The following is an 18,896-nucleotide window of genomic DNA, read 5'->3' as shown; positions in this document are numbered from 1 at the left end:
TCAAAACTGTGAAGATACATATATTAGAGGTAGTAGGCAAGGTGCTATGAAATACAGTATGACAATAGAAAAAAATGAAATGGCAAAATCTTGAGACAAATAAATCTTTGAAAGGAGTCAGGAAAAGAAAGACAAGCCAAAGAATATGTCAAATACAACCACAAAAGTACATAAAAAAAAAAAAACATCACTTTAGAAAAAAAAATCAATCAATGCCTACTATATATTAGGTGTTTCACCTCAAATTTCCTGCAGTCCATATAGCTAGTGTAAGGTTTATATTATCACACACTTCTTAATGTGGATCAAAATAGTCATATAAGCTAAGTGTGACAATATCTGTAATCGTAGGACTCAAGAGACTGAGGCAGGAGATTCACACATTGGCGAGCAGCCTGGGCTACATGGTGAACTGAAGGCAAGCTGGTGGTATACATTGATAATATTCTTTGAAAGACCAAGTGCTGAGTCTATATATAGCTCAGAGGGAGAACAGTTGCTTGGCATGTGCAGGGCCATGGGTTCCATCCCCAGGACTGAAAAATCACATAGTAATAGAAACTGTCTGTGTTTTTATCAAAGCATGGTGCAAACAAATCAAGAATAGGGACTACTTAAAAAAAATGAATAAGGACTACTAATAAACTTTGAAGTTGGTGAGAAAGAGGGCATAGTATATCACACAGAGTTTAGTTTCTATATATGTGTTTACAAAAATGAAAGACGAAGCTTCCATAGGGGAGAGAGAAGAAGCCACATCTTGAGTAGTTAGTATGGTTAAGTGAAAGTATGTTATCATGAGGAAGACCTGTGTGTATGTCTTTCCAAAAGGCATGAAACCCATTGAAATGGAAAATTTTATAGCACAGGAAATAGATGAGGTAGAACATGATGAGTTAGCCTTAGCATGAATAGGAAAGAAACAATTCTTTTTGATGTTTTAAAAAGATTAATAGAAGTTTGTTTCAAATTATGTGTCTATTTCTGTGTATATGTGTATGAGCATGTGAGGCCAGAAGAGTCAGAATCTATTGGATCTGGAGGTTGTAAGCTGCCCAATATTAGTGCTAAGAATGGATCTGTGGTTCCCTGCTAAGGCAGCAGGCATTCTTAAGTGCTAAGCCATCTTTCAATCCCCAACTCTTTCTTTCTTTCTTTCTTTCTTTCTTTTCTTTCTCCTCCTCTTTCTTCTCCTCCTCCTCTTCCTCCTCCTTCTCCTCCTCCTTCTGAGGCAGGGTCTCATGTACCCCAAGTGGCCTGGAACTCAATACGTAGTCGAGAATGACTTTCCTCTTGAGTAGTGAAATTATTGGTGTGTGCCAATTAGCCTTATTTTGCAAGGTGCTGAGTATCAGGTTTAGGGCTTCCTGCATGTTAGGTAAGTATTTATGGAGCCACACACCCTCAACCCACAATTGCTTCTTAGAGACAGGATGCAACAAGAAAGAAGGAAGATGCAATTTTTGAGATTGAAACCACACGCATTCTCCATGTCTGTCTCTGCACTTGGTTAGAAGTTTAATCATGGGGTACATAAAGAGATTGGGAAAAAGTGAAGGTAATGATCATTTCATGATCAAAGCCTACAATATTCTAATCTCCTTACACATATTTTCCCTCTAAATCATCATATGCTTACTCATTAACCAGTTTATAAATAGCAAACAAACAAATAACCCTGGTGTTTTTTGTACACCTTTCCTGTACATGTTACCATTTTCTTTGTGGACCACATTTTCTGCTAATAGCTTACTTTGTCACTTGCTTTTTCCACTGTCTTGAAAATTTTCAAGCATGCTTATACCACTGGACTTTTGCAATAGCTCTTTCCTCTACTTCAGAATTTCCTACCCAGAATCTGAATTATCTCTCTGAGCCCCTTCAACTTTCTGCTCAAATGTCTCTCTGTGAAAGTAACTCAGACAATTCAGCTTAAACATCTACCTCCACAATTACACTCCTGATCACTACTATTTTGTTCTACCCTGGTCCATGACACTTGGCTAACATGATATGTAATTTTGAGTTCTTTGCTAGTCTTCTCTCTCTACATTAGAATGTGAGCTGATGAGAAGGAATCCAATTTTTGGCCCTTTGAAAATGCCAGGAAGAATAGATAACATATGAGTAACTGTCACTGAATATTTACTGAAAAGATAAGCAAGTAATAAGGAGAGGCCAAACTCAGAAGTTGGGGGGAATCATGGAGGTATAGGAGCTGTGAGTGATAACAAAGCCTCATGCTATAACCTCTCAAAACAGGCTGAGGAAGTTATAAAGAAAAGCATATGTACAGTGGCATTGGACTCTTAGCAGTGATATCACATAGAGTGGATTACTTAAGAAACCTTGTATCCTACAGTTGCTGGATTCAACAAAAGACTCCATTCTCTTTCCTTTTTTTCAAGACAGGGTTTTTATATGTAGCCATGGTCATCCTGGAATGTTCTCTATAAACCAGGCATGCCTACAGGAAACACAGTGATCCACCTGTCTCTGCCTCCTGAGTGCTAGGATTAAAGGCCTGTGCCACCACTACCAGGCTTCTACTATCCTTCCTTAAAGTCCCCTTTTCAAGGCTTTTCCAGCAGGTATCACCTGCCTGCTCTTTTTCTATATACTAGAGTACTAAGCCTACTTCAGAATTTTGAATTAGATCTGGATGTATATTCCTAGAGAGAAAAAACTGAGGTTAGGGGTTGAGAAACAAACAAAAAACAAACAAACAACATAACAAAAAAACAGAGAGAGAGAGAGAGAGAGGGAGGGAGGGAGGGAGGGAGAGGGAGAGAAAGAGAGAGAGAGAGAGAGAGAGAGAGAGAGAGAGAGAGAGAGAGAGAGAGAGAGAGAGAGAGACTGAGATAGATAGACAGAATCAGAGAGACAGACAGGGAGAGGGCAGGAAAGAAAGAGACAGACTGAGACATAAAGGGACCACAAACATGTTTAATTAAAACATAAACAGATAAATGGTGTTCCCCTCGCTGCTATTTAGTCCAAGATGAATTATGCATATAAATACAGCCCACAAATACTGACCTCCTTTTTCTTGAGAGTTTCTAAAATCATTTTGCTAGCTTAGGCAGAGTTAAAATCATGCCAACATGGTTGCCTCTGACCATATTTCCTCCATTTTCTTTTTCTAACACTGCCATGATTATTTCAGCACTACTCCACTGACTGACTTTGTTTTCCCTTCATTTCTCTCTCACAATTCCCCCTTCAATTTCCCTCCGAATTCTTTCCAACCACCAAATCCTCTGAAGCAGCCAAATGATACTCCACCCCCACCCTGGCCTTGAAGCAAAGGATGCTTCTCTAGAGGCAGCTCTTGGCGGTGCACCCAGCTGTGGAGCTGTTCTCAGATGGCATAAACTTGGAGTCACTTTTGAGGCAGCTGAGAAGGAAAGACAACAGGCTGGGATTCTCCTGCCCCTATGTCATTAATATTTGCGACTTTCCCTGAGGCCTCCTAAGGGTATGTAGGCTACTTAGTGCTCAAAGTTCCCTCTGCTGCAGACTCACAGCAAGCTGTTAGGTGCTAGGTTAAGCAACACACTTTTTGTTTCTTGTTTTTTTGTTGTTGTTGTTGTTTTCTGTTTTTGTTTTGTTTTTGTTTTTGTTTTTTTTGAGACAGGGTTTTTCTGCCTAGCCTTGGCTGTCCTGTACTCAGTATGTAGATCAGGCTAGCCTCAAACTTACAGATATCCTCCTGCTTTTGCCTCCAAGCATGCTGGGATTACAGGTATGTACCACTGGGCTGGCAACAGGTTTTTTAATTTAATTTAATTATTTCTTTTGAGGCAGAGCCTTACTCTGTAGCCCAGAGTAGCCTTATTGATTGTCTAGATCATATTGACTTTGAACTTATGACAGTCCTGTCTCAGAATCCCTAGTATTGGGATTATAGGAGTGTACCACAATATCTGGCAATTAAATAAAATTTTAATTGATACATAATATAACAAAAATTAATCATATGAATGGACACAACAATGCAACCTCATGCATACATCATGCATAGTATGCTTGAATCAGGCTTAACATTTCAAAAGACAAAACTGTCCAAATTTTGAGATGCACAATTCATTACTACTATTCTTAAGATGGTAATATTTTGCAGTGTTAGTAATGAAACCGCAGGACTTTCTACATAGCAGGCAAGCAACCTACCACTAAGCAACTTCCTCAACTCCCATTGTTGATGTCTAGAGTCACTCTACTACGCCACAGCACACAGTGGAACTTCCTATTCCTGTCCCAACCCGCTCTCAGGTCTCTCCATCTCTGCACTGTGGCTATTTACTCACTCCAAGTCTTAAGTGTGGAAGGCCTCCTCCCACCCCCACCCACCCAAAAAAAAAAAAAAAAAAAAAACAGTGAAAGCACAGTCTAGAGTCTTGATTTTGCATCTATCTTTTGGGAGGACCATTCTCACTTTAGATACTGTATTTTCCCATGATTCCCTTTCCACAGAAAGTTCAAAGTAGAGACATTTTTCTGGTCTTTTCTTTGAGTAGAAATATTAACCCTGATCCTCAAATTCTCTCCACTGACTCCTAAGGCTCTTACAGTGCTGATCAATTGCCACAATGCCACCAATGACCCATACAGGGCATAGGAATGTGAGGCCATGAGATGACTATTTCTTTGTCTGGATGCCAACTCAGACCATTCACTATTTTCAGTCATTGCACACCTTCTAGATGAACAAATACAAAAAATAGTGAAGTGACCAGTATTCTAAGCAAGACAATTCAGTAACCCCAAGATTTGGTTCCCAAGATGCAGCATCTGAGTTGTGTTGGGGTGACACATTCTACTGTCAGGCATGGCAAAGATATAAGAGAAGGAAAAGGATGGGAGCCAACCATAGAGGTCCTCTAAAAGATTCCACCCAGCAGGGGATTGAAACAGATGCTGAGACTCACTGGCAAAATTTGAGGAGGAGCACAGAGAGTCTTATGGAAGAGTAGGGGGATAGAAGAAACTTGAGAGGACAGGAGCAACACAAGGAGACCAATGGAGCCAACAAATCTGGGCCGAGGGTCAGGGAGCTGCATAGTCTGATGCACCAAGCAAGGACCATGCATGAAGAAGACCTAGACCCTCTGCTCAGATGTAGTAGACAGGCACACAGTCTCTTTGTGGGCCCCACAATATGGGGAGTAGGGAGTACTTCTGACATGGACTCTGGCCCTCACACATTGATCACTTCCCCCTGGTGGGGTGGCCTTTCCTAGGCCACAGAGGAAGAGGATGCGAGCAGTCCAAATGAGATTTGATAGGCTGTGGTCAGATGATAGAGGAGGAAGCCTCCCCCCTTCTGAGGACTAAGGGATAGAGGGAGGTGGGTGAGGGAGGGAGGGTGAGATGGGGAGGAGACAGGAAGGGGACTACAATTAGCATGTAAAATGAATAAAGTTTTAAAAAGAAAAAAAGATATAAAGATACAAGAAGCCACATAGAAGAAAACGTCTCAGCTTTCCCTTCTTCAAACATATACCTCCAATTTCTTTGATTCTCAGGACCTTCTTTAATTAGAAGACCTCTCACCTAGCTATATAGTTTCTTTGAGTCTTGGTATAGGAACTCTGAACATAAATCTTTCACAACCTGGGTTTTCTATCCCTAGACAGTGGAGCTCAGGAATTCAGTGTTACACCTTGAGCTATGCTTTAATGGGAAGGATGGAGAAGAAAGGAAACTGAGAGATAGATGAGATTAAAAGTGTGAAACCCTTGGCAACCTGCTGTCCTTCCTCTGAGTGCCACCAGGTCTCCCCCTCCAGGGGACATGGTCAAATGTGAGGCACCAGAGTACGTGAGAAAGTCATATCCCACTCTCCACTCAACTGTGGAGAATGTTCTGACCATTGGCTAGATCTGGGTAGGAGTTTAAAGTTTACCGCCTGTATTGCCAAGAAGAGACTTGATACCCTATGAGCATATACAGGGGGAGGTAATCCCCCTCAGGAACAGTCATAGGTGAGGGGAATAATGGGAAAATGGGAGGGAAGGAAGAATGGGAGGATACAAGGGATGGGATAAACATTGAGATGTAACAAGAATAAATTAATAAAAAAAATAAAAAATAAATAAATAAATTCAATATCATTAGTCATCAGAGGAAAAAAAATAAAAGTGTGAAACCCCTATATCAATGGCATCTCTAGTGATAGAGACAAATGTGCACATATCTATAGTGTTAGAGGAAAGCCATAAATATGTCTTCTTCAAGTTGATTTCAGGAACTGTTCCCAGGCAGACTTCTTTGAGTGTTAGCAAAATACCATGAACTCCATGTCCACTTAGCACTGGCACCAGAGTGATCAATGAACAAGATGGAGCCTCTCCTTACTCTTGGAAATAAAAGATGCCTGTAACTCATCAATCCCTGAGAAAATCAGGTTACCGGGTGCAGATTCCTGCCTCAAGAAAGTTAATGATGCTGGGGTGTGGTGACACACGACTTTAATCCCAGCACTCAGGAGGCAAAGACAGGTAGATCTGTGTGAGTTTGAGGCCAGCCTGGTCTACAAAGTGAGTCTAGGGCAGCCAAGGCTACACAGAGAGACCCTGTCTCGAAAATCAAAAAAAAAAAAAAAAAAGTGACAAAGAAAAGAAAAAAGAGAAAGAAAGTTAATGATACTATTATTTGAAAATACTCACAACAAATCCCAATCTTTACTGTCCAAACCTTAGCAGGTCCAGGAAGAATCTAAAGCAAATATGAGCTCTAAGGTGGAAGATTTAACAAGTCATTCAGTACTTGTGACATGCAAGTTCTGTCTACACTTGAGTGACTCTGAGAGTAAATGTGTCCTTAAATAGTGCACTTCATGATTGCTTCTCCTCTAATCTCATTTCTCGTCTCACATCCTCATCAAAAAGAACATAAAAACACAAACACGACAAATACCAGTGTTTGTAGCTTCAAAATTACTGTCTCAAATGTTATATCCTTTGAAGATATCTCCCTGATAGACTGTCACTTATTAATAATCAGCAAGAGTGGCAGTAACCAAAACCTTTTAAAGATCTTTTCAGGCCTTGTAGCACCTACTGGATAAGTTCTCTTGGAAGATGGCACATTCTAGGTGCACTGCATTACACTTTTCCCCCAAATGGGTCTTTACTTCTGGTGAAGATCTTAAGGATCAGAATTTGACTCTCTTGGGGGTCTGCATCATTTTCCCTTGTGTCTAAGAGTGTGTGGTGATCTCCCCTGTGAATTATTTTTCTCAGAAAGTCTTGATTCACTCTTCATGGCTTGGTTATTGTGTGCTGTTATCTCTGTCATACATACCTGTATCCATATACTTACAATAGTATAGTGGCCTGTTCCCACAACTATCATTAATAACTTTAGCCATGCCATCTTTGTCTCATTCACCATAGGACTGCTACATTTCCAGGAGGTCAAGTATAGTCTTGTAGATAAAATGTCTTAAACCAAGCACATATCTTATATACCTTAATGATTCAGGGTCTATTTTATTTTGTCTTGATCAAAATTTTTATTTTCTCTTATTTTCCTAAGCTATGAGAATTTTTACTAAAACTATATGGAGCAATACAAATCCATAGTTCCTGGTGGTCCTCCTTTGGTTTCAAACTCTTCCTATGTTATTAGATTCTAGCATGGCTTTTTGCTTTGGGGAATGCTTTATTTGTGGTGTTACATCTTACACATAAATGTGAAATTCAGAAGTATGTGTTCTAGAAGAATAGCAACTTAGAGCTGTGTAATATAGTTCACTAGTAGAACACTTGCTTAGCATGTCCAATGGCCTAGAATCCACCATCTTCACCAGCACCATCCCAACAACCATGAAGAGAATGGCAGTGGGATGGACATATAACACTTTAGCTTTAACAAGCGGGTATGCTTAAAGCATACTAGAAGCATCTTATTTGAGGTTGCGCTTTAATGTGGACACTCGCTTTTATGGAAAGCATTGGCAAAAATCGTATTTAACAATCTTAATAAGATACATTTTCTATTCCTCTGGTAATATCTACTTCTGCTCATTACAAATGTGGAAGCAAATGTTTTCAAAGGTAAATACTGAATTTGCAAATAAATAGTATACAAATTTTATAACAAAATAGTTATACAAATACATAAATACTGCCTTGTTGAAGTACATGGTAAGGCTTAGACCATGTGACCACTGATAATGAAAGTAGCAGAGATTCTTTCATTGGGCCAGAGGTCAAAGACGAGTCTAGGTAATTTCTAGGCATTTCCAATCATAGGTGCTTAGGTTGATATAACTGGGATGAGGAGTGCCTCATGCTATATGACCTGGAAGTGAATCTTGACACTGAGCGATTTGTGTATGTGTTGCGAATGGTTAATAATTTGGAAACCTTGGCATAGCTTCTGAATTTGGGGATAGACTTATGATATGTCAGGGTCATTTGACTAAACATGCTGATTTGAGGTAGGTACAAGTTTTCTATTCTCTATTGAGTGTAGTATAATCATGCATATGTCAGGAACAGAATCAGTGCTTCTTGTGCTTGAATTTGAATATACTTTTTGGTGGACTCAGGAATGGTGGGCATGAGAACAAGAGGGATCAACTGAGGGGAGGGATGGTGGGAGAGAATATTGGGAGAGATGATTGGAACTGGGGGACATCTTGAGGATGAGCTAGAAGCAGTGTAATGAAAAATTCCAAGATTCCAGGAAGGTGACTCTAGCTAAGACACCTAGCAATGGGGAATACAAAATCTGAACTGGTCATTTCTGTAACCAGGCAAGACTGCCAGTGGAGGGATTGGGACACCAATCCAGCCACAAAACCTTCCACCTTTGTCCTGCCTGCACGATGTGCTGGGGTAAATGTGGTACAGAAATTGTGGGAGTGGCCAACCAATGAGTGGTCCAACTTCAGACCCACATCACAAGAGGTAGCCTATACCTGAACTGCTTGGAGGGTAAGAACCAGAGGCTGGATAGCCTAGAGACCTAGAATACAACCAAAAACACTGGCAAAAAAATTCAATGAAATGATTCCCAATGAAACGCTGCTATACTCATAGATAATAGCCTAGTATAACTGTCATCAGATAAGTTTCACCCAGCAACTGATGGAAACACATGCAGAGACCCACAGCCAAACAATAGGCAGAGCTTGGGGAATCCTGCAGAAGAGGAGGAGGAAGAATTTTAGGAGCCAGAGAGGACAAGAACATCACAAGAAAACCCACAGAATCAATTAACCTGGGCCCATAATGGCTCACTGAGCCTGAACCACTAACAAAGGAATCTACAGGGGTCTGACCTAGGCCCTTTGTATATATGTTGTAGTTGTGTAGCTTAGTGGTTTTGTGGAAATCCTAACAGTGGGAACAGGGCTACCTCTGACTCCTTTGCCTGTTTGGGGGACCTTTTACCTCCTACTGGGTTGCCTTGCCCAGCCTTGTTATGAATGTGTGTACCTCGTCTTATTGTAACTTGTTATGCCATGTTCACTTGATATCCTTGGTAGGCCTGCTCTTTTTTGAAGGGGGGTGTAGGAGCAATGTATCTGGGGGAGACAGGAGGTGTCAGGGGGAGTAAGAAGGAAAGAGGAAGGGGAAACTGTGGTCCAGATGTAATATATGAGAGAGGAATAAATAAATATTTGTAAAAGATTATCAAATTGTCATAAAGCTTTTGCTTTCTGTTATTTTTTTTTAACTTGTTTTTTGCCTTCTGTTATTCTTACTGTTAAACTATTAAGGACCCCATTATGATGCCATTCTTTGGCCAAGTTATATCAATTAATCTGGGTAATTTACTTACAAATACTCCTCTATGAAGAAATTCCTTTGGGCAGCTGAGCATTTTGGCTCACTCCTTTAATCCCAGCACTCAAGGAAGCAGGTAGATCTCTGTGAGTTCGAGACCAGCCTGGTCTATAAAATGAGTCCAGGCAGCCAAAGGCTACACAGAGAAGCCCTGTTTCAAAAAAACAAAAGAAAAGAAAAAAATAGGAAAGAAAGAAAAGAAATACCTTTGGGTGGCATGAAACCAGAGTCTTGCAGGAAAAAACAAAACAAAACAAAACAAAAAACCACAAGGAGACATACAGGGCCTCACAGTGAAAAAAGATACAAATATACATTTAATATTTCATTGAATGAGGAAAGTAAAGAGGATGTGATGGAAGAAAGGGATATTCTGATTGTTTCGGTTGTAGATAATTGGAGATTTTCTGAGATAATTGGATAAGTATCTCAAACAATTCTCATCTCACAAAAGGAGGGGCTTCTCCATCATCATCTCTCCCTTTAGGTAAGGAGGGCGGGTCATTTCTGAATTTATGGTACCTTAGGAAAAACATCGCTTGAAATTTATTATTGATTTTCTTCATTTCTAAGATGTTGAGTTATTTCTAGGTAACATCCAAGGTTATGCTATTTACTTGCAATGACAGTGACCCCTGCAGTTCCTTCTGATGACATGGTCAGAAGAGAATGAAACAAATTATTAGACAGGTAAATGCAGGAGCAGATTGCATAGGAAAGAGTGGCTCAGTGAGAAAACGATAGAGACCGATGGTGGCATCTCAGAAAGTTTCCTGAATTAGGGACCAATTATGAAATAAGACAAAAGACTGAGCCTTGATTACTGATCAAGGGCAGATCAGAAGATTTGCTGACAATAAATTCCAGACTGAATAATGCTACCCTGTTCGCAGACATTGTCATATGGGGGCAAGCTCTTCCCCAAGGGATGCTCCGGGGAATCTTTCCTTTATTAGAGCAAAAGCAGCACGAGATCACACTTAGAGTATTTCTACAAAGAAAGGAGACAGATAATCAAATACAGTTTCTGTTTTCAAACTCATTCGCATAACCACATCACTCTATCTCTTTTAAGGAAGATCGTGCAGTCTTCAGAGAGAACATGTGACAACTGGAGAAAGCATTGCATGGATGGCAGAAAATCCCTTTGCACAGTCATAAACTCTAGGACTGAAGAAACACCCCACCCCAAAATAGGCTTCTAAGGACCCAGTGGCCACATTAGCCATTTCCATTTACCAAGAAATATTTAAAAAGGTCAGTGGTGGGTTATTACCTAAGTAGACGTATCTAATTCTAATTAGCTCCGTACAATAATAAGTTATGCACTGCAATGATAAAAGAAATTTGTCACATTGAAATATATATATATATATTTTGGTTTTACAAGACAGGGTTTCTCTATGTAGCCTTGGCTGTCCTGGACTCGCTTTGTAGACCAGGCTGGCCTCAAACTCACAGTGATCCGCCTGCCTCTGCCTCCCGAGTGCTGGGATTAAAGGTGTGCGCCACCACGCTCGGCTTGAAATATATCTTACCTTGTATAAAAAGCATTACCTGGAAAAATCATCACCTAAATAATGATGGCTTTTACCCAGATTGGTTCAGACTCAAGGCATGGATATAAATATACATAGAAACAGGCTGCTATTGGTAATGCACTCCAAATGCCTCAGAAGTTACTTAACTAACAGCTGAATTTCCTTAAGTTTCATCTTTTAGTCATACGCACATGAATAAGGTAACTTGTCCCTAAGATTTTTATAATAACAGCTATCTCTCTTGCCAGTTGATAGGAAATTAATGTTTTTCATTATTCAAGAAGTCAGCTATGCCAACAAGGCAAAACCTAATATCCTTGTCTATCGATCATTCTTTATAGGTGGACAAATCCTAAGTTAGTCCTATGGTTATGATAGAGGATGTTAGGGAGCAAACAACATGACAGAGATTTAATAATGCTGTATGAATTATGAGCCAATCTCCACGAGCATTTTAGGATGAATTCTGGTGGGAAGCTATTACTTTCAACATGGTTTATTTTCAGATTCAAAATTGAAAACACATTTTGTTAATAACCAAGCACAACTATCATTTGCATTATTCTTCTGCTGCTTAAAAATTCTGCATGCAATGTAAACATAATTTAGTTAGAGACAAAAGCAATACTGATATTAGAAAAGACTGGTTATTAGAACATACCTATTATGTGCGGTGTCTCAATTTTGTTTCTCCCTCCTCTCAGATGAGGTCAAATTTCCAGATGGGACAAATGTAAAAGATGACTAGGGGCTTTAATTCGATCACTGCACAAGCAACGAAGCACTGATGGGAGAAGTAATTAACAGCATTGCTGTCAGTTGAAAGGGAGTTCTGCTCTCCTGTGCTCCAGCACCAGCCTGAAAGTAACGCAGGAAAAGAAATGTTACTTGTGATGCTGGTAATTAATAGCTAATTTTAATGTCTTATAAATCTAATCATTGTCAGATCAAAACTATCTACCTCCCAGAGTTTCTGAAACAACCAAATCCAAGCGAATGTAAAGGGCACTAGCATTAAATCAAGAGGTTGCTGGCACTTCATATACTTGATACATAATTTTAAATGGTTTATGATTGCTTTCATCCAATACATGTACTTACCCCATCAATGACTGAAGTTCCACTCTTTCTTTGGTTTCAAGAACTCCCTATTTGGCTGTTTTTACATCCCATTATTTATAGAGGCAACCAATATTTATCGAACACTGACAGTTCCAGACAGTGTGCAGGTTGCTGGGGTTACAAAGATGAATAAGAGCCATTCCCCACCCTCAGGTAGTAAAAATACTCCTCAGACTAGTATCATTAAATCCCTAACACCTAAGTGAGAATTAGTTTTATCGATCCCCTCCTGCAAGAGATACCGAGGGATAAAAAAAGCAGTTGGAAAATGATTGTGCTTTAGAGTTGAAAAGACAGTAAAAGGTATAATTTTGAAATGGGAACTTGGAATTTTCTTCTAATACTAATGCATGCCTTATCTTGGAGTCATTAGCTCCTTTCACTTTTATCAGCAATATATCCAAAACACACAACATAAACAGCAATTATGTAAAATTTGTTCTTTCTTCGTTAGTAAGCTCATTTTTTTTTCAACTGCTGCATAGAAACAGTTTCCACAGCCACATTTTAATTATCAGTGAAGACAGAATGAGACTAGAATGAAGACAGTCCTTGGCTTACAGGGGGCAAGATCTTGTATTTCAGTCTTTACTCCGCTGTTCATTACTAGTTGTTTTGAATTGAATCTCTTACTTGGTCCCCAAACTCTGATTCCTTGTCTATGAGGTGAGAAAAATAAGGATACATGCAAAACATGATGTACAGTTCCTGGCTCACAATGGGGGTCCTTCCTCCTCATGATGTGTGAAGAGGTGTTCTAGCAGGGAGGTCTGAGGGCTCTTTTTTTTTTTTTAAGATTTGTTTTACTTTATGTGTAGGGGCATTTTGTCTGCATGCACAGATATGTGCACCATATACATACGTAGCACCATAAAGCTCCTGGAACTGCAGTTACAGACAGGTGTGAGCTGCCATATGGGTGTTGGGAATTGAACTTGAGCCCTTCAGAGGAGTGGTCAGTGCACTTAACCACTGAGCCAGCTCTTCAGCCAACATCTGAGGGCTCTTAGAGGTCTCTAATATGTCCTCAGTGATCCATAGAATGCATTTTATTTTGTAATAGTACTAAAATATTATTTTCCATTGATCTCATCCCCTTATAAATTTACAGCATAGTGGGACATCACAAGACAAAAAGAAGAAATAGATATGAGAATGCCGATGTCTTCTATTAAGACATACATCAAAGAGACTTGGAAAGATATAAAATAATGTCACTATTCTCACTGTTGCCTTTTATTTTTATTATATGTTTGGTATAAAACATGTGTTATGTTAACATACACTGAATAAATGAATATGTTTTAATTTCTAATATATAATATATTCATAGATATATATGATAGATTTTAAGGAAACATTTTGCAGTTTCAGAACCTCTGAGATTATTCTAATTCTTAACCTATCTTCAAGCCTAATTTTAGGCCTTTGCTTTCCTATATTTATCACTGTAATTCCTATGGTAAGTATCACCTGATTTAAAGTTTCTCCTACTCGAATTTTGACTGTCATATTTTGTCAGAAAAGTGAATATGCAAAAAACTAACCAAATGCTAGCAAAAGGAGAAGCAAAGACCTTCAAAATTCCACCAGTACTTAATGATCTTCCTCTCTCCCACTTTCCAGCTCCCTTTCCCTCTCCCTCTATTCCTTTCATTTTTCATAGAGTGTCTTCTTCTATAACCCAGGCTGGACTCAAACTCTTTCTTGAGTACTGAGAGCACAGGCGTATTGCACTGTGCTCAGCTCTGTTTTTAAAATGTATTTTATTAATTTATTCATATAACATCTCAATGGTTATCCCATCCCTTGTATCCTCCCATTCCTCCCTCCCTCCTATTTTCCCCTTACTTCCCTCCCCTATGACTGTGACTGAGGGGGACCTCCTCCCCCTTTATATGCTGGTGGCACTCAGAGGAAGGGTAGCAGGCTACCAAGAAGAGACTTGATACCCTATGTGCTCAGCTCTTCTACTTGTCAAATTCAATGGAATTCTGAGAAATTAAGTTTAAGAAACATGTGGTTGCTGCGCTTTTCGGCTTTTATCCATTATATAAATGTTATTTGTATTTAATAACTATTAGAAGAGATGAGTTCATGCGTACTGAGGAGTTTATGCTACTGTAGCAAAATCCATACCCTTTTGATAGTTCTTTGTCTTGCCATTTACCATAGAACATAGAATAAAAACGGAGAAAAACACTTCCTTTTCCTCCTAAAGCTGAGGACACAGTTATTTCACATTTAAAATCATGAACCTAGCAATGCAATCTTATCTACGACTTTCAGTAAAATATTAGTGGTGCAATCAGAATCAAAACACAAGTAGTGGCATTATAATTCCTTTCACATTAAGAACCACGCAAGACCAAAGACAGTTGTTTCTAGGATAATAAACCTGAGACTTGAGAAAAAGTAGACATCTTAATAGTCCATTTTCTATCAATAGCTAGATGTGTATTCTTGATAAGCTATTATTGAAAGGCACTCAAAAACTCAAAAGCTGCCTACAATGGCAGGTAGCTAGCTCTTTTATGCACTTGTAGTTTCTGTGTTAGAGTATAGGCTGAAAGAGGACAAACAGCAATCAATCATGTGGCTCTTTTGGTTAGTGTTGGTTGCAACTGTGACTTCAGAATCACTTAACAGGAGTACTGTCCACAAGAGAAACTCCCGAGGCTGGAATAAAGTTCTAATTATTTGACTATTCAGATAACTATCAAAGTTCAACTGAATAAGTTATGTATGTTGAGCTTTGAGAATATCTGTACAGATGCAATTCTTGCTTTAAAACATTTGTTTGTAAGTCTTTTCTCTTTGCTTTGACAAATGTAGTTGGCTCTTTTCAAAGTTCTAAAAGATCAGACACTGATCATTTTAAAGATAGAGTTGAGGGTCAACCCCCACTTGCTATACATCCCCTTTCCTCCCAGGAGGAGCCACTCCTATCCTGGGTACCTAGTACCCAGGACTTGTTCGACTGATTTGGGCTAGGGACCGTAGAGGGCTAAGGGAACAACAGCTAGGTTGCAGGACCTTGTTTGGAAGTCAGTCTGTCCCTGGGGTTGTTTGGAGTGTGGCTGATGCCTGGTTACAAACTGATTTTTAGCCCAAGCATTGTGATTATCTTTTAAAAAGTCAAACCAATTTTGGCAGGAGTTAGAATAATCAGGAGCCTGGGCTCCTCTGTCCTTGGCCCTCCACAGCCTTCCTCCATGACAGGGAGAGAAGGTTCTTGCGCCCCCACCCCCCAAGCACAGGCTTGGAAGCCTGCTGAAGGTCAGGGGAAGCAGGCCCAGGACCCCTAGCCCTTTGGAGAAGTAGCTGCAACTCAAGCCAACTCTGTGCTCTCCCGCCTCTCCTTTCCCTCTGGTTGGAGGGACTAGTTTGGAAACTGGTTTGTCCACAAAACCTCTCGCAGCTGTTCCTTGGCTCACCCTCAGGGCAGAGCCCCAGCCCAGGCTAGGTAAGAGATGGGCTTGGTCCTGCAGGGACCCTGAGGGAACAAACTCCTTCCTTCTGGAGTGTATGCCCTCCCTACTGTGTAGAGCAGGGGCTAGGAACTCCCAACTCCCTCCCTCCAACAGCAGGCTGTGTGGGTTTCAATTCCCATCCCCCCACCCTGGCTAGGTGTCTTCCACCCTGTATCCTATCATGTGTCTGAGTGTGTGTGTGGGGGGGGTTCTGTTGGCCGGTGACTTTTCCATGCATCACCACCCCCCCCCCCCCCGCATGCCCAGGGCCCACCTGCCTGGCATTACCGCATGCTGGGGTCATTGGGGGAGGGGAGTGGGGCTCATGCTGTCCTGTGGTCTTGAGATTTTTATTTTTGCATATGTAATCCATCCTGTACAGGTAGCTAACTTTGTAAACGCTGTGCTACCGTGGCTGCTGGTGTAAATAAACGGCATCACCCGTTGGTAAAAAATAAGTAAATAAATAAAGAAATAAATAAAGATAAAGAATTTTGAACGCTTTAAGCCTAGACTCTACCTATTTTATACTTTTATACAGTTTATAAAACAGGGAGATTTTTATAATCCCTAGAACTACAGGCAAAATTGAAGAGTATCGTATCTTAGGTTGGTTTTGATACTTCTCATTTCTCTCTTTCTCTCTCTCTCTCTCTCTCTCTCTCTCTCTCTCTCTCTCTCTCTCTCTCTCTCTCTCTCTCTGTGTGTGTGTGTGTGTGTGTGTGTGTGTGAGAGAGAGAGAGAGAGAGAGAGAGAGAGAGAGAGAGAAAGAGAGATTCATCTCTCTCTCTCTGTCTATCACTTCTCTATATCTTTGACTCTGAGTCTCTTTGTCTCTGTCCCTCTGTGTCTCACTCTGTCTCTGCCTCTCTGTCTATCTCTCTGTCTCTGTCTATCTGTCTCCCCACCACCACACCACCTCTCTCTCTCTCTCTCTCTCTCTCTCTCTCTCTCTCTCTCTCTCTCTCTCTCTGTTTTCAAGAAGGGGTTTCTCTGTGTACCCCTAGCTGTCCTGGAACATATTATATAGACCAGGCTGACAGAAATACAGAGATTGCCCTGCCTCCATCCCAAGTGCCTAACACAGTACTTCCTTTTATTGATCTCCCTTCCCTGTTACAGTTAGCCTCTTCATTCACAGCAGAGAACCCTGTGGTGTCTTTTGAATTCAAAGCAATCCAGGATGCATCCTTCAAAAGGGTTAGGACCAGTGGGATAGCTTAGTAGGTAAAGGCACTTGCTGCCAAGCTTGATGACCTGACTTTGATCCTCAGAACACACATAGCAGAAGGAGAGAGGCAGATCTTGCAAGTTGTCCTCTGACCTCCATACAGGCACAGTGGCACATGCCTCAATATAATCTATCAATGTAAAAATTATTTTAAGTGCATTTATACTAAAATTAACCTTTATTCTCACTACTCTATCTCCTTAAAGTCTTATTCTTCCTTAGAGTAAATAATTCTGCTTACTACATAAAATAATTCTTATCATAGCAAGCTATTTTTTAATTTTCCTGAATCTGTTTCTACCCTTCTCCATCTATCCAGTTCAGTGGCCTGGGGATAGGCTGCATCAACTGGACCTCTTATCTTCTCTTGTCCTAATGAATCCATTATTTTTGGCCAATAAGAAGTTCTAGCAGATGATAAAAGACTAGCACACTAAGATCAGGGTATTCATTCCCTGAATTCCTGCTCTGTTGCATCATCACGAGTTAGCAAAGGCTCCCAAAGTTTATCTGTTCTGTCAGATAGTCCTCTCATTCAGTTTGTTTTGAATTCTAGCAGCTGCGCAGTCCTCTTTTCCCTTTGTGCCACTATCTCTTTTCTCAAGGTTTTTGTTGGATTAATCTTGCACACATTTTGTTAATGTGTAACTCTAGAAAAGCTTCTTCAGTGACCTCATTGAAGTGTACCATATCTTTCCTACTATGATCCTGAATGGATCTGGCCTTTTGCTGCTCCCATCTTTGTTTTACACACAGGAAATGCACATTCCAATCCCAAATGTCAACAAAACCTACGTGAGATGAACAAAGAAGTTTGTGCTGTTAGACTTACTGATATGTACACTGTGCTTAAATATTTAAGGACTATCTCTGAATATCTATCAAGGCTAAAGAGATTTATCATATTATTTAAACACTTTCTAAGGCTCAGGAACTTTTCATGGCATACTGATTAATCCTCACAATAACTTGTTCTATTATTCTCAATTTAATTTTCAGAAATTTAACTGTCAAGGGTCTTGACAAGACTCACTTTCAAATTTTTTTGTTTGGCATGGATCACTTTCAATTTATTTTTGTTTGCAAGTCATTCATCTCCTTGAATCTGAAAGTCCATGTCTTTTGTCAAATTTGAGAAGTTGTCAGCCACGATTTTGTGTGTCCCCTTTCAATTCCAGTCCTTTCCTATTCCTCTGAGCCTCTACTGATACAAACATTAGATCTTTGTCATGGTTCCGCAGGTTGGGAAAGCTCTTTTAAAATTTTATTTCATCTAGTGTCTGTGTAGTTTAGATTGGATAATCAGTTTATCTTCAAGTTCACTAATTATTTCCTTTGTCATCACCCCTCTATTATTGTGTTGATCCTGTTATTAACTTCCTTGTAGAAGACAAGTCTCTTGTGGACCCTGGCATGAGTAAATCTCCTTTTTGCAATGTGAGCCACCTTCCCAATTGCCCCCTGCCAATCAAAGAAATTCTGGCATGCATGGGGAAAAAGGCTTTCTGAGCTAGGCTTGTGGAGGTGGGACTTCTTTTGTCAGTCTTCTCCCCATGGATTTCTCACTGAGGAAGCAGAATATCAAACATACCAAGGTCAAGATGCCTTGCAGCCTATTGTCAACAGGACTGAGCCCTGTAATGTAATTGAGGCAATGATTGTGCTCTTTTCCAAGAGTGTGTTTCATCTAAGGAAATAATTTGAAGGCATGGGGCCCAGATATATT

This window comes from Acomys russatus, chromosome X (assembly GCF_903995435.1).
Source record: "Acomys russatus chromosome X, mAcoRus1.1, whole genome shotgun sequence".
Classification (NCBI taxonomy): Eukaryota; Metazoa; Chordata; class Mammalia; order Rodentia; family Muridae; genus Acomys; species Acomys russatus.
Note: the sequence above shows the minus strand (reverse complement) of the source record.